We start from the raw sequence: 15763 nt of genomic DNA, 5'->3' as shown, positions 1-15763 counted from the left end.
CTCAGTTCTCAATACATAGATGCAGAAATCGATATAACTGTGTATGGAAATATATATAGACATATACATATATTCCCTAGCTCTATCTGCTGAGGGGGCCTAGAAGCAATGACACTCCAACATTCATGGGCACAGCCAGTGCACCAATGAAAGGAACCAGGGTTCCTCAGAGAAACGGCTGATTCCCAGGCAAGAGCAAGGAAAAGTACACTATGGGACCAGGATATATTTTTGTGGTGCCAGAAAAGAAGGTAATGCTCAAAGAATGATGGGGGCATGTCTAAAAGACACAGGAGTCAACTTGAGTCACTTCTGTTCAAATGAGAAACATCTCAACAGCAAAATTAATAAAAATAGATTATAATCCACAGAATAAAATAAAAACACACCAGTCCTTACTTACATAAATAAATGAAGGGAGAAGGAAAAGCTCTGAGAGTATAATTCCAAATAATAAATGTAGTGATGGAATTAGAAAATCACCATTTGGCAACCACCTTGGTAATAATTATTTCAGGCAAGTATCATCAACATATGCTGAAACTAGTGGTTGAAAGTCTGATGGAAAACAGGATATTATCTAGTCTCAAAGTAGCTCCACTACAAAATACCCGTTAATTAAAAGGGGAAAAATAGTAATTTCATAGTGTAGAATTCTGTCAGACACCACCTTAATTAAATGATCAAAGTTAACATCATCAATAATAGGACAAGCCAACATCATATGCCTCCTGATAGGATGCAATAAAACACTTCTGTGGCATTCCTTCCAAAAAGGTAAAACCTGAATCTAACCATAGGCCACAACAGACAAGCCCAAACTGAGGGACATCCTACTAAATAACTGGACTATATTCTTTACAAAATGTTTAGGTTATAAAGGACAGGGAACCAAGTAACTGTTAAAAGAAGCTTAGGAGACATGATAATTAAATATAATGTATGATCCCGGACTGGACTGAAACCTGGAGAAGAAAAAAATTTTTTTTTGCTATAAACTATTATGAGTGATGTACAACATGTGACTGTAGTTAATAATTCCTTATTGTCTATTTGAAAGTTGCTAAAAGAGTAGATCTTAAAGGTCTCATCACAAGGAATATGGGGCACCTGGGTGACTCAGTCTGTAAAGCGTCTGACTCTTGATTTTGGCTCCAGTCATGATCTCACAGTTCGTGGGTTCGAGCTCCAGTCGGGCTCTGCGTTGATAGTGCAGAGATTGCTTGGGATTCTTTCACTTTTGCTTTTGTTTTCTCTCTCTTTCTCTCTCTCTCTCTCTTTCTCTCTCTCTCTCTCCCCTCATCCCCTGCTCGAGCTCTCTCTGAAAATATATAAACTTAAAAAAAAAGCAGTTCTCATCACAAAGAATAAAAATTGGTAACTGTGTGTAGTGATCAATGTTAACTAGACTTACTGTGATCATTTCACAATATATACAAATATCGAATCATTACATTGTACACTTGAAACTAATATAATGTTATATGTCAATAATAGTTTGATTAATATTAATAAAGCACCCCAGAATCTCTAGAATAAGACAGTCTATTAAAAAATTTAACAAACAAAAAAAGAAAGAACACCAACATTTTTAGAGATAAAGTTTGCAACTTAAATCACTCAGGGCAAAGAATAAGTACACGTGTATGGAAAAAGAGAAAAAGGATGATTAAAATGTTAACATTTGGGAAATCTGGGTCAAGGGTCTATGAAACACGAATTTCTTTGTACTATCTTTGCAACTTTTCTCTAAATCTGAAATCATTTTGTTTCAAAAACTACGCTATCTTTATGAAAAATAACAGCTGTGCTAACACAAAATATTGGTTTCAAATGCAGAAATAAAAACCAATAAAGAAATTCTTTGTTGCCTATAAAATTTGAAACTTTTCAAAAATCAGTACCCATGCGGTGTGGAAAAGTACTGACTTGAAGTATGCCTTTTCATATGCTGACGTTAGGAATACAAACTGGCACAAACTTTCTAAACAGCAGAATGCCCATAATTAAATGCTTTTAAAATGTTCATATCTTTCTTTATATAATTTTTTAACATGTTTATTTTATTTCTTTATTTTTAGACAGAGTGTGAGCAGGGAAGGGGCAGAGGGAGAGAGAGAAAATCTCAATCACACTCCACACTCAGCACAGAGCCTGACATGGGGGCTCAATCCCACAACCCTGGGATCATGACCTGAGCCAAAATCAAGAGTCAGATGCTCAACTGGCTGAGCCATCCAGGGTACCGTAAAATGTTCATATCTTGATAAAAGTATCTGACAAAAACCTACAACAAACATCATTCGTAAAGGCAAAATCTTAGACACAGTCCCTTTAAATTTAAGAATATGACAAAAAGTCCTACTTTTAATGCTTATTAACATTATTATTAAACATTATCCGATGAATTATAGCCATCTCAGTAAAATAAGAAAAAATAAACGAATAGAACATATTGGATTGGAAAAAGAAGCAAAATAGAATTTACAAATATTACTGCCTACACAGAAAATTCAAAAGAATTTACAAATCACTTGAATGATAAATGTTAACAAGGTAGCTGAGTACAAGCTTAATATACAAATATCAATTGTATTCATAAACATCAATAAACAGAAAATGTAATTTAAGTAAATTAAATTTTTTAAATTGAAGTTTTTTAAACCACATTTACAACAAAAGAGGCACTACAGATTTAGCATAACAAATATATGTGTGTATGTGTATATATATATGTATATATAACTTTTTTCAAAGGCATCAGAGAAGACCTAAATAGAGTTATCTCAATTTTAAGGCTGGAAGAGTCGCTACTATAACAATGTTAATTCTCGGAATGCCTGGGTGGCTCAGTCAATTAACCAAAACTTCGGTCTGGCTCAGATCATGATCTCACCATTCATGAGTTCGAGCCCTGCATCGGGCTCTGTGGTGACAGCTTAGAGCCTAGAGCCTGCTTCAGATTCTGTGTCTCCCTCTCTCTCTGCCCCTTCCCCGCTCATACTCTGTCTCTGTCTGTCTCTCTCAAAAACAAATAAGCATTAAAAAATAATAATAATCAATGGTAAATGGCAATGACATTTAAAATGAAAAAGATGTCAACCCTCTCCATAGTAATCTAAACCATCAACAAAATCCCAATCGAAAACCCAACAGGGCTTTCTGAGGAATTAAAACAAGCTGATTCTAAAATATATATGGAAGAACAGAGTTCCAAATACTGCCAACACCCTCCTTATAAGAAAAGTAGGAAGACTCAATCTTGAGGGTAGGATCTGGGAGAATGTCCTACCAAATATATTCAGGCTTAGAACTCAGCTATAGAAATTAAGACAGGATGAGGTGCCTGGCTGGTTCAGTCAGTTAAGCATGCAACTCTTGGTCTCAGGGTCATGAGTTCAAGCCCCATGTTGGGTGCAGAGATTAAATAAATAAAATGTAAAAGAAATTAAGATAGGGTGGTCTTGGCACAGAGATAGACAAATTTGCCTTTGAAACTGATGTGAGAGCCCATAAGTAGACATACTTCAATATCCCTATGGCTCCACACTCACCTACCCCTTCAATCTTGGTCTCCACACAAAATCTTTAGAATAAGTCACATCATGTCACTGCTTTGCTCAAAACCCTCAAATGGCCTCCCACATTATGAGTGAAAGTCAAAGTCCACATGAGTCACAAGGCCTTTAAACTCCCTTCCTCTGACATCCAACTATTCTCTCCCCCTTGGCTCTCTTCACTCTAGCAACACTGACCTCCTTTCAGTTCAATATATAATAATAATGTTTACTTTAGGCCAAATTCTTATTATCTGATTTTTCATTCAATATTTACAAATAATGTTTTTGCAAATTAGAAGCAAAAGAAAGCAGATACTATACTTGTTTTAGAAAACTTTAGTTTAATGGAATAATAAATTTTTAAAGTACTACTGACATTTATGGGGCACCTGGGTGGCTCAGTCGGTTAAGCGTCCGACTTCGGCTCAGGTCATGATCTCGCGGTTTCTGAGTTCGAGCCCTTCATCGGGCTCTGTGCTGACAGCTCAGAGCTTGGAGCCTACTTCAGATTCTGTGTTTCTTTCTCTCTCTGCCCCTCCCCCACTTGTGCTCTGTCTCTATCAAAAATAAATAAACGTAAAAATAAAAAATAAAAATAATAAAGTACTACTGACATTTAGAGAAAATGTCACAATTTCAGAAAAATATTTTTTTTAACATTTGAGAAAGAGACAGAGAAAGAGGGAGAGGGAGAATCCCAGGCAGGCTCTGTGCTGTCAGTGCAAAGCCTGACATGGGGCTTGATCTCACGAACCATGAGATCATGATCTGAGCCAAAATCAAGAGACTGATCCCTAACCAACTGAGCCACCCAGGCGCCCCAGAAAAATATTAGTAAGTATATCATTCATTGCTTAAATAAATAATTACTGACTGCCTAATACATTTCAGAGAATGGGTAAATAGGACACATAAGATAGCAGTGAACAAGATAGACAAGATCTTTGCCTCATGGGGCTTCATATTTTGCTGGGGTGGGAGAACAAGATTATCATCAGATACTAATATTTGTTAGGAAGGGGGAAAAAATGAATGACTTTTTTTTTCATTTTTTTTTTTAACGTTTATTTATTTTTGAGACAGAGAGAGACAGAGCATGAACGGGGAAGGGTCACAGAGAGAGGGAGACACAGAATCTGAAACAGGCTCCAGGCTCTGAGCGGTCAGCACAGAGCCCGATGCAGGGCTCGAACTCAAGGAACGCGAGATCATGACCTGAGCAGAAGTCGGACGCTTAACCGACTGAGCCACCCAGGCGCCCCAAAAATGAATGACTTCTCAGAGGCCTCTCTAAAAAGGTGATATTTGACGTGAAATAGATCAGTAACAAGAAGGAGTCAGCCATACGAAGATCTAAGTCAGTCACATTACAGGTAAAAGATGCTCAGAGTGCTTATGAGAATGAATTATTCTTTCATTTTCTCTAGCTTATTTGGAAGAACACCCAGGAAACATTTAAATATCCAACTCTCTGACAATAATGGCATGGCTCATTTCAAAGGAAACTTGAGGTAAAAATTAAATCATCCACACTAAGAAGACCTCGCCCCCCCCCCCAAAAGTGATGCATATAAGTACATACAAAGAAACATTAGGTCCTACCTATTCTCTGTAGAAATCAAAATTGAGTAATACAAACTGGAAATCAGAATTCAAATGTGTGAGTAAATGTATAACATAGGTGTTAAGAACAGTCTTTTAACTACCAGTATTCATACAGAGGAAAAAACTTAATGCCAAATTGAATTTCACTATAATTTTATATGAATAACACTGAGTTTTTTTGGGAGAGAGAGAGAGAGCGTGCACACGAGTAGGAGTAGGGGCAGAGAGAGGAGGGAAAGAGAATCCCAACCATGCACTGTGACCATGAGATCATGACCTGAGCCAAAATCAAGAGTTGGATGCTTAACCAACTGAAGCTACCCAGGCACCCCTGAGAATTTTTAAGACCTAAAAACTCAGACAACCTTAGCTTCAAATAACTAAGTAACTTGGATGAAATGTCCTTTTGAGGACAAATACAAATATTGGAGGAAGTACTTTTTTTAAATGGCCTAAAAATCCCAAAGACAAGATCGTAAAGTATTAAATGGCTGAAATCAAGGCAAAAGAATAGGACCCAGAAAGGTAATCCAAACCACCCAAAATGGTTTCAGCTCTCAGGCACTTGAAGATCCAGAAAAAATGGGAGAAAAACAGGCTTGCTCTTGAAATCCTTACAAATCCAGGGGCAAAAGTCAAAGGCAAGATTATGCCACAAGGAAGAAGTTTAATAAGCCACCACTCAAAGTAGAAACCTCAGAGCTACACTCCCAGGATAAAGGAAAACAGAAATAAAGCAATCCTTGGATAAACATGAATTCTAGTTTCATATTATCTGAGTGACCAAAATAAACCAAAGTTACTGAGGTGGTCTCACATTCAGACTGGTAATGTCACCAGCTGTCTGGTGCTCAAAAAGGGGGGATGTGAAAAAAGGCAAGTCTCTGCAGGAAGATAACATCAACCTAGGCCTCACAATATTGCTACAGATAATTTCTCATTTACAATGAGCAGTACATAATATGATACCAAGAACAAGAACCAATAGAAATGTGTGAAGCAGAAAATGATCCAGAAAGACATGTAATATTAAAATTATCAGGAATAACCTATACAACTATAGGGTTGAATTAATCAAAACACAAAGGTTGAACATTTTGACAGAACTGGCAGGTCCAAAAGGTAGAAGACCAAATTTGAAAAATAAATGAGAATTCTAGAACTTAAAGACTGAGTAACAGCAAAGGAATTCAATAGATAGTTTGAAGAGAAAGATATCAGGATACAGAAGATTTTGAACATATTTTTTAAACTTGACCAAATGAACACTGTAGACTGTAGCAAGACTGTAGCAAAGAACTTCAGAATGCCTTTCTTCCCCCAAGCATGCACAGAATATTTACAAAAACTGATAATGTGCTAGGCTGTAAACCAATTCAAAACACACTACAATCATTGAAGTCTGAAGATGTTCTCTGAGCACAAGGCAAATGGGCAAGAAATCAATCACAAAAGAAGGAACTAGAGAATATTTGTATGTTTGGAAATTAATACAGTCTTAAAATAATCCATAAGTCAAAGAACAAATCATAACAGACAATTAAAAATAACAAAAATACTGGGTGTCTGACTGGCTCCGTCAATAGAGCATGCAACTCTTGATCTCAGGGTTGTGTGTTCAAGCCCACGTTGGGCTTTGAGCCTACTTAATTAAAAATAATAATAATAGTAACAAAAATACAAATTTACGGGAAGAAGCTAAAGCAATGCGGGGGGGGGGGGGCTGAGAGGCATACATGCATATATCCAAAATATTTAAAAATTAAAATTAATAAACTAAACATCAATAAAGAGGTTAAAGAAAACAGTAAAATAAATCCAAAGAAAATATAAAGATAGAAATAACCAAGAGCAGAAGTTCATGAAATAGAAAACAAAGAAATTAAAAAAAAAAAAGAGCTGGATGTTAGAAATCAACTTTGGAACTAATCAAGGAAAAAGAGAACTCAGCCCAGCCAACATCTGATAACAGGCTTATGATAGATATCCTAAGCCGAGAACCAAGCCACACCATGCCCACTTTTGACATATAGAACTGTGAGCTAATATATGGGTGCTATTTCAAGCTGCTAAGCTTGTGATAACTGATTACAAAACAAGAGAAAACTAATACAAGAGTATTGTTTCATTTATACCATTTTAAAACAGGCAAAGCTGAACTACAAACTATATTGTTTAGCTACTTATATAAATGGTAAATCTATTTAAAAAAAAAAAAGAAAAGAAAGTGACCAATGACGGGTTTCTTATAAAAATCAGGATATTACTTACCTATAGAGAGGAATTGAAATCAACAAGAGATAAGATAAATAGAGGGCTTTCTGGGACACTAGGAATGATCTATTTCTTGACTTGAATGATAGTTAAACAGACATATCCATTAGAGTGTACATTTATGTTTTATGTACTTCTAAGTTGTTATATCCCTCAATAAAATAAATTTTTAAGAACTCGAAGAGTTAATTCTGATAGTGACATCATCTATGAATAGTTTCTTGGTCATCTATATGGAACTAAAAAATAACTTTTTATCAAAGATAAAGCACTTCAATATGACATTAACCAAAAAAATTTAACTGAAGTTTTTCTAAGGTTCAAACTTCACATAGTATACAGTCTCGAGTGTTGGGTATCAACAAAACCAAAAACTCTCAGTGATGGATAACGTGGATGGCGACCACACTCCAAAACTATGCCAGATAAGGAGCTGGTAAGAAAACTGGGCAAGTTTGATTTTGATTAGACTGACATCTAAATGTCTGAAGACTCTTTGAAAAAGAATAGAGCAGATGATTTGAGTTATTTTAGGGAGAACTAAGATCAGTGGTACAAGTGAAAAGGAGACAAAGCTCAGTAGTGACTGAACAACAATGAACCATCAATGATTATTCATGAATTCTATAAATATCTGTCAGATACCTACAGTGGGCCAGCCCACTGTAGATGTTTCAGGATACAGCAGAGAACACCATAGACATGGCCCCTGCTCTCATGGAGCCTAATGAGGGGAGACAAACAATAAACAAATATGATCATTCCAGGCATTGATAAGTATTATGAAGAAAAGAAGACAGTCTTTGGATAGAGTTATTGCGGGGGGGCAGGACCTCTTTTAGATAGGGTAGCCTGGGAAAGACCTGTCTGAGGAGTTAAGATTTGAGTGAAATCTGTTTAATGTAAAGAAACAAGGCACAGGAACAAGGATAAGTGAAGAGCGAGCGCTCAAGGAAGTACAAAGACTCTTAACAGAGCTTGATACATTCAAGGAACACTGAAGACCTATAATCTGAAGCATAGCAGACAAGAAGGGGACCAGCAGGGGGCAGAAAGAGGCTGCTGGAGGCAGTTTGACCTGGCCATGGTAGAGAAGTCATGTACTAAACTAGATGTCCTCTAAGGTCCCTTCCAACATGAATATTTTAAGAATCTCTAAAAAAAAATCTTTGCAGGCTTTTATTACTATTAACTTTGTAAGCAAATAAGTAAGCAAACTTTAACATGACTGTGTTCTGCACTAAGAAATACACCTGGAATTAAGCAATCTTGTCTCTGCATTGGCAAGCAAGTACCTACAAGAACTGACATAAACAGAAGGCTTATAATTTATTTCATATATTATTAGTATCGAATTTAAGAGGTGCCTGGGCCTTAAATGTTTCCTTTGTGCTGAAATTATAATCTTCATCTGAACGGGTCCTTTCTTCTTCCCAAAGAGAGTACAAAATAAGTTGAATCATGAGTTTTATTCTCGTCTCTAGCATTGTTTTTATACATACAAATGAGAGAACCATTTTGTCACTGAAAACTGCATAGGAATGAATTTGGTACATGAAAAAACTTGTTATAAGAGAGTTTTAATAGTTTGATAGCATCTTAAAACTCATGATCCAGGGGCGCCTGGGTGGCGCAGTCGGTTAAGCATCCAACTTCAGCCAGGTCACGATCTCGCGGTCCGGGAGTTCGAGCCCCGCGTCAGGCTCTGGGCTGATGGCTCAGAGCCTGGAGCCTGTTTCCGATTCTGTGTCTCCCTCTCTCTCTGCCCCTCCCCTGTTCATGCTCTGTCTCTCTCTGTCCCAAAAATAAATAAACGTTGAAAAAAAAAATTTAAAACTCATGATCCATGTATAGAAAGAAACCATGTCTATGAAAAGCACAGCCTTGCAAAAAAAATCCTAATTACAATCTTGTTAGAGAATTTCTCCATGTTGCATATAAGTGAGGAGAAAATGCACTAGTTTTCCTCCTAGATGTGACCACATGACCCATGTGATAATTCTGCTTTATTCTCCCAAAAGTGGAGAGAGTAATTTATCAATCCATTCTCCATAAACCAGTTCCCATTATTAAATCCAAGTGACATTTGACTATCATAAGTAACATACACAGTTTAATAGCATAAAAATTTTTAACTTCCAAATATGTCGCTTACCTTCCCACTCTTTACCTTTAGAATCCTTCCACGAGGTAGGAAATCCAGTAACAACTCAATGGATCTCCTACCTAGCTACTTCATCTTTTGCCTAAGCACTGCCAATCCTACAAAACTCTTTAGTTTTCTGAGAATTTGAGCGCTTCAGGATTGACTAAAAAAAAAAAAAAAAAAAAAAAAAAAAAAGCTAAACCCTGTTCAGAGTAATTCAGGGTTCATACTATTGGAGTTCTTTTGTTTTTTGTTTGTTTGTTTGTTTGTTTGTTTGTTTTAAGTAATCTCTATACCCCACATGGGGCTCAAACTCATGACCCTAAGATCAAGAGTTGAATGCTCTTCTGAATGAGCGAGCCAGGTGCCCAAATGTTGTACTATTTAAGACATACTGTTGGTTAAAAAGGTTTTGAAGGTACCTGCATGAAAATATAATTATTAACTTTATCATGGTTTCCATGGGATAATTTGTTCTGGTCTCCAAATTCCAAATAATTGATTTTAAAGTAAACTTACAAAAGTTGGGAACCACCTAGATTTTGCTGGGTTGATGTGGATCAGAAGATGGATCTAAGTTATTGTCCTTTACTCAAAAACAACAACAACAACAACACTAACCTTCAGCTGAAAAATCGATAGAAAGAACTGAAGTCCACGACTGTTGAATACCCAGAGGATTTAAATGAATTCAAAACCATCGGCCTAGATACATTTCATCCCTGAAAGACTTTGGAGATCAGATTGCCGAACCTTAGTGGTCTTAGGCAAGTCCTAAAGATGAAAAAGACTGGCCTGGAGCAAATGTAGTCATGTTTTTCAGAAAGGGTAAAATGGTACATTCTGTAAACACTACACTTGAAAACTTTTAATTAAACAATCATTCAATAAATGTCTTGAGAGCTAACTATATGCCAGGCACTGACTGGAATAGACACTGGGAACATATCAGTAAACAAAACAAAGACTCCTTATTTCATGGAGTTTATCAAAGAATCACACAATAAGCATAAAATTGCAAATATAAGTCCTATGGAAAAGAGATATAAGGCACTATAAGGGCTTCTAACAGAGGGTTCCCACCTAATTAGGGAGGGTTGGCTTTTCCAGAGAAAGTGTCCAGTGAGCTAAGATCTGTAGGACAATTAGACACCAACTTATGGAGGGGGAGAAATGCTCCAGGAGAGAATAATTTATTTGAAAGTCCCAAGTCAGGAGGGAACATGACACCAAAGACTGAAAGGTGGCGGGGGTGGGGTAGTTAATAAGCTAGTATCAGGTAAGACTGGAAAAATAGGTTGGGTTATTTTATATAGTTTTATCTTTATCATAAGACATAAGGAGCCACAAGAGGGTTTTGAACAATGGGAGAGGTGGGTTCGGGGAGTGGTATGACAATCCGATATTCTGTGTTTGGAAAAAATCATGTAAACTATGAAGCAAATGGCTCAGTACATGGAAGAGGAGATGCCAGTTTGGGGGCAGAACAACTAGAAAGCCACTGCAGATACCAAGGTGAAGGATTAGGGCAGAATGGACTTAGTTGGGGGATATAAAGAAAATGAATTGATTCAGAATATATTTGGAGGGGAAACCAATACAATTCAGGGTGGATTAGAGATAAGAAGTAAGGATAGAGAAATCAAGGATGGGACACCTGGCTGGCTCAGTCAGAAGAGCATGTGATCTTGGGATCATGAGTTCGAGCCTTATATTGAGGGTATAGTTTACTCTTTGAAAAGACTGCAAAGCCTCATTCCAAATCTCTGTACTCTGTACCACCCCACACTGCCAATACCCAAAAGGGAGTAAATCTTTTGGAAAAAAGAGAGAAAGCAAGGATAATTCCTTGGTTTAGAGTTTGGAGTAATTGAGTAAACGGAGGTTGTTTCTTCATTTAGGAAAACTACAAGAAAAGCAGGTTAAAGGAAGGGAGGAGAGAAGAAATCCAGGATTCCACTTTAGCCATGTTAAGTTTGCATTTAGACATCCATAAAAATGAAACAGGCAAAAACCAAAGGGAAAAGAGAAGTAAAAACCTGAGGAAAAGAATTCACAAAGTTAATATCCTAACACATAAAACATTCCTACTGCTCAATAAGAGAGGAAGAAAATGAATTTTTTTTAATGGGCAAAGTGCCATGAACAAATAGTTCACAGAAAAGGAAACACAAACAGCTCTTAAATGTATAAAAAGTTCCTCAACTTTACATATAATAAAAAAGTGAAGATTAAAACTACACTTGGGTGCCTGGCTGGCTCAGTTGGTAGAACATGGGACTCTTGATCCGGGGTCATGAGTTTGAGCCCCACGATGCGTGTAGAGATTACCTTAATTAATTAACTAATTAATTTTTTTTTTTTAGTTTATTTATTTTTGAGAGAAGGAGAGAGAGACACAGAGCACAAGCCGGGGAGGGCAGAGAGAGAAGGAGACACAGCATCCAAAGTGGGCTCCAGACTCTGAGCTGTCAGCACAGAGCCCTACATGGGGCTCAAACCCACAAACCACAAGATCATGACTTGAGCCGAAGTTGGATGCTTAACCGACTGAGCCACCCATACTCCCCAATAAAAAAAATTTTTTAAAAACTACACTGAGATTCAAGTTTTTGAATTTTTACTAATTAGTGAAAACCAAAATTAGTAAAAACCAAAAATAACATGCCATGTTGCTGAGAGCATGAGGAAATTACGCTTATTCATACAATGCTGGTGGGAATGTATATTAATACAATTTTTGGAGGCTAATTTGATAATATCTTTCAAAACTAAAAATAAACATATCCTAATGACACAATTAAATTTCTAGGAATTGATCATCAGAAATACACCCACAGAGAGATAAGCATACATGATTCACAGCAGTATTGCTTGTAAAAGCAAAAGAATGGAAATAACCTTCAAGTATGCATCAATAAGGTCCTGGTTAAATGATGTGTGGTACATCCATTCATTTTTTTTTAAGCTAGAGACAGAAATAAAATATGTACATTTCACATTTGAGTTTTTACTACTTTTCCAATAAATCAAAACTATACTTAAAATTATATTCTAATTAAATACCACTTACATCAGTTTTATAAACTGCTCCTACGTAAACTTATATTTGAAAAAGGATATTTAGTGGCACCTGGGTGGCTCAGTCGGTTAAGCACCTGACTTTGGCTCAGGTCATGATCTCACGGTTCATGGGTTCGTGGGTTTGAGCCTAGTGTCGGGCTCTGTGCTGACAGCTCAGAGCCTGGAGCCTGCTTTGTATTCTGTGTCTCCCTCTCTCTCTCTGCCCCTCCCCTGCTCATGCTCCATGTCTCTCTCTCAAAAATAAACATTAAAATAAAATTTGTTTTTTAAAAAAAGGAAAAGGATATTTATTGCTTTTTTTCGGAAGTTTGAAAAATCTAACTAATTGAAAAGTATAAAAATACATGGTTGAGTTTATTGAACCTGAAAACATCAACTGATTTCAAACACTGCCAATAATCTGGAAAATTCACAAAAGCTGCTTCCAGGCTAAATAGCGTTAATGCTGTCACAAATTGACTTTCTTATCATGTCTCCAGATTCCTGGTCCTTGTAACTATAGACTGGAGATTACATCAAACAGACTCTGAATCCTGGGTTACTCTTATCAAGGCAAAGTATGAGATTTATAGTTGACTTTGACACATTCATTTCCCTGGTTAAAAAAAAATAAAGCTCCTCTGTTGGATAATCTCTGAGGTCCCTTCTAGCTTTCATACTTTTATACTTGTATAGTATACTAGGATAAAATACATATACCCTACCCTCTCTCTTTTCATTATGGTTCTAAATCACTTACCAAAGTAAGTTGCAAGAGCAATTGAGTAAAATCAGCTTAGAACAAGGGAAGGAATGGCATGATTACCTTTCAGCCTATTTCAGAAAAACTGCAAAACCAAAATAAGTGGAATGCTGCTAGCCAAACATCTGGTGATTAAACTATTTCTGGGAGGGTCACTTTCGTTAAAGGGAAAAACAAATAGTAATAATAACTAAACAGCAGCAACTTCACAAGGCATGAAGAAGTCTAGGATATTTTCCAAATGGGTTGGGAGAAAGTTATTTTCACTTAGAGATATTTGTGTCCTATTTAAAATATAGAAAAACTGAAGAAAATCAAGCTAAATATCTTACACTTCCTCAGTCAGCTGTCTGTTCTAATTTTAGAAGAGTAATAATACTTTGACCAAAAAGGTAACAGTCAAAATTACAAGCATTTTATCAAGGTAAACATTAACTGATTATTCAATTAAGTTCAAGAGATCTGAACACATAACTAGTAAGTAATAAAAATTTAATATTTTAAAATGAAAGATACATAGGTTCTTTCCTTTAAGGAAATTACAATTAAAAACATATGGTTAGCCAGGTCTTTTGAATTATAGCTCTCCCACATAATGTTGAACTGAAGCTTTGGTTTGTTTCCACTTATAAACTGGGATTAAGTGACCTTGACACCAAATATATGGCATCTTTTCCAACACCAATTCTCTTGACACCAACTGGGTGTCCCTACAATTTATTCTAACACTAACTACCCAGAGTTAACATCAGACTCCACAGATTTAAAGGCCTGGTCCCACAGACTATACTTTAGACACCAGTCACAAGTCCCCGGTCCCCAGGCCACCTGCTCTTCTGTCCAACTTGGCTAAAAATGTGGGGATTCCCACCAACTCCTCCTCAGGTTTGGTAATTCCTAGAATGACTCATAGAACTCAGGAAAACACTTTACTTACCATTGCTAGTTTATTATAAAGGATATAACTCAGGAACAGTCAAATAGAAGAGATGAATAGAACAATGTATGTGGTGCACAAAGGGATTCCATGCCCTCTTATGGTGCAGTGTACCACACTCCAAGCACCTCGGTGTGTTCACCAATCCAGAAGTTCCCCAAACCCAGTTGTTTCTTATGAGGGTTTCATTATGTAGGCATTGCTGATTAAATCACTGACCATGGATAATGGAACTCAATCTCCAGCCTCTCTCCCCTCCCCAGTGGTAGAGGTGGGAGAAGGGGGCTGCAAGTTCTAACTTTCTAGGAGCTCCTGGCTGGCTCAGTTGGTAGAACATACTCTCTTGATCTTGGGGTCATGAGTTCCAGCCCCACATTAGGAATAGAGCTTACTTTAAATTTAAAACAAGTAAGTTCTAACCTCACCATGACTTATCCTTCTGGTGGCCAGGCCCCATCCAGAAGTTAGCTAGGGAACTCTCACTGGAGTCATCCATTAGCATACAAAAGACACTATCACTCAAGAGATTAAGGTAACATTTTTAAGACAAGAACATAATACTGAATAGACAAAGGGTAAGGCATTCTAGGCAAAGTGTGCTAATATAGGCTAAATAAATAAATAAATAAATAAGGACTGTTTTCATTCTGCTTCTCTGAAATCCAGGGCACAGGTCTAGGAATGGCAAGAAATGAGGCTGGGACTAAGGCCTTATATGCCAAGCCACAGGTGTGTTTCCTTATATTTAAAGAAAGGATTCAACTACAGTATAAGAAGTTTGAAGGCCTCTGCCACAAACAACAGTAAATCAAGAGAAGACTTTTAGGTGAATATTTATCAGTGTTGTTTTAGAAAAATCATCATGGAGACAGGAAGAGGGTTAGGGCAGAGACACTAATCAGAAAGCTACTGGTTGATAGACACAAAGCACAAACTGAAGCACCAACAGTAAGAACAGAGAAAGGAGGATAAACTTAAGATATTTAGAAGATGTATTCAAAAGATACAGTGACAATTTTGGGGCGCCTGGGTGGCTCAGTTAAGCATTTGACTCTTGATTTCAGCTCATCACTATCAAACAGTTGTGAGATGGAGCCTGGCTCGCGTGCGTGTGTCCCTCTCTCTCTGCTCCTTCCCTGCACATGCTGTCTCTCAAAATAAATAAATAAACATTAAAAAAAAAAAAAAGACACAGTGACAATTTTAAAATTGTTGATGGAAGAGAAATGGTGAGTGTAAAGGCCACTTTTAGGCCACCAACTTGAACAATGTAAAACCTCAGTAAGGTAGAAAGGTCCACAGTAATCACCTACCCCTGGCTGAATGCAAACAGGCCCATTAGATGACCTACCTCAAAATATCCCTAAGTCCTAGCTGACCAATGGGTTACTTACACCCAGACACAGATACCAAAA

The 15763-nt window shown here is 37.0% G+C and overlaps 1 protein-coding gene across 6 annotated transcripts in view; it reads right to left on the bottom strand.

Moving 5' to 3' along the window:
* Positions 1-15763, bottom strand: part of CDKL5 (cyclin dependent kinase like 5) — a 213489-nt gene that overhangs the window by 148700 nt on the left and 49026 nt on the right. The window lies entirely within an intron of this gene.

Source organism: Felis catus, chromosome X (assembly GCF_018350175.1).
Source record: "Felis catus isolate Fca126 chromosome X, F.catus_Fca126_mat1.0, whole genome shotgun sequence".
Lineage (NCBI taxonomy): Eukaryota > Metazoa > Chordata > Mammalia > Carnivora > Felidae > Felis > Felis catus.
Note: the sequence above shows the minus strand (reverse complement) of the source record. Positions and strands in the feature narration are given on the sequence as shown.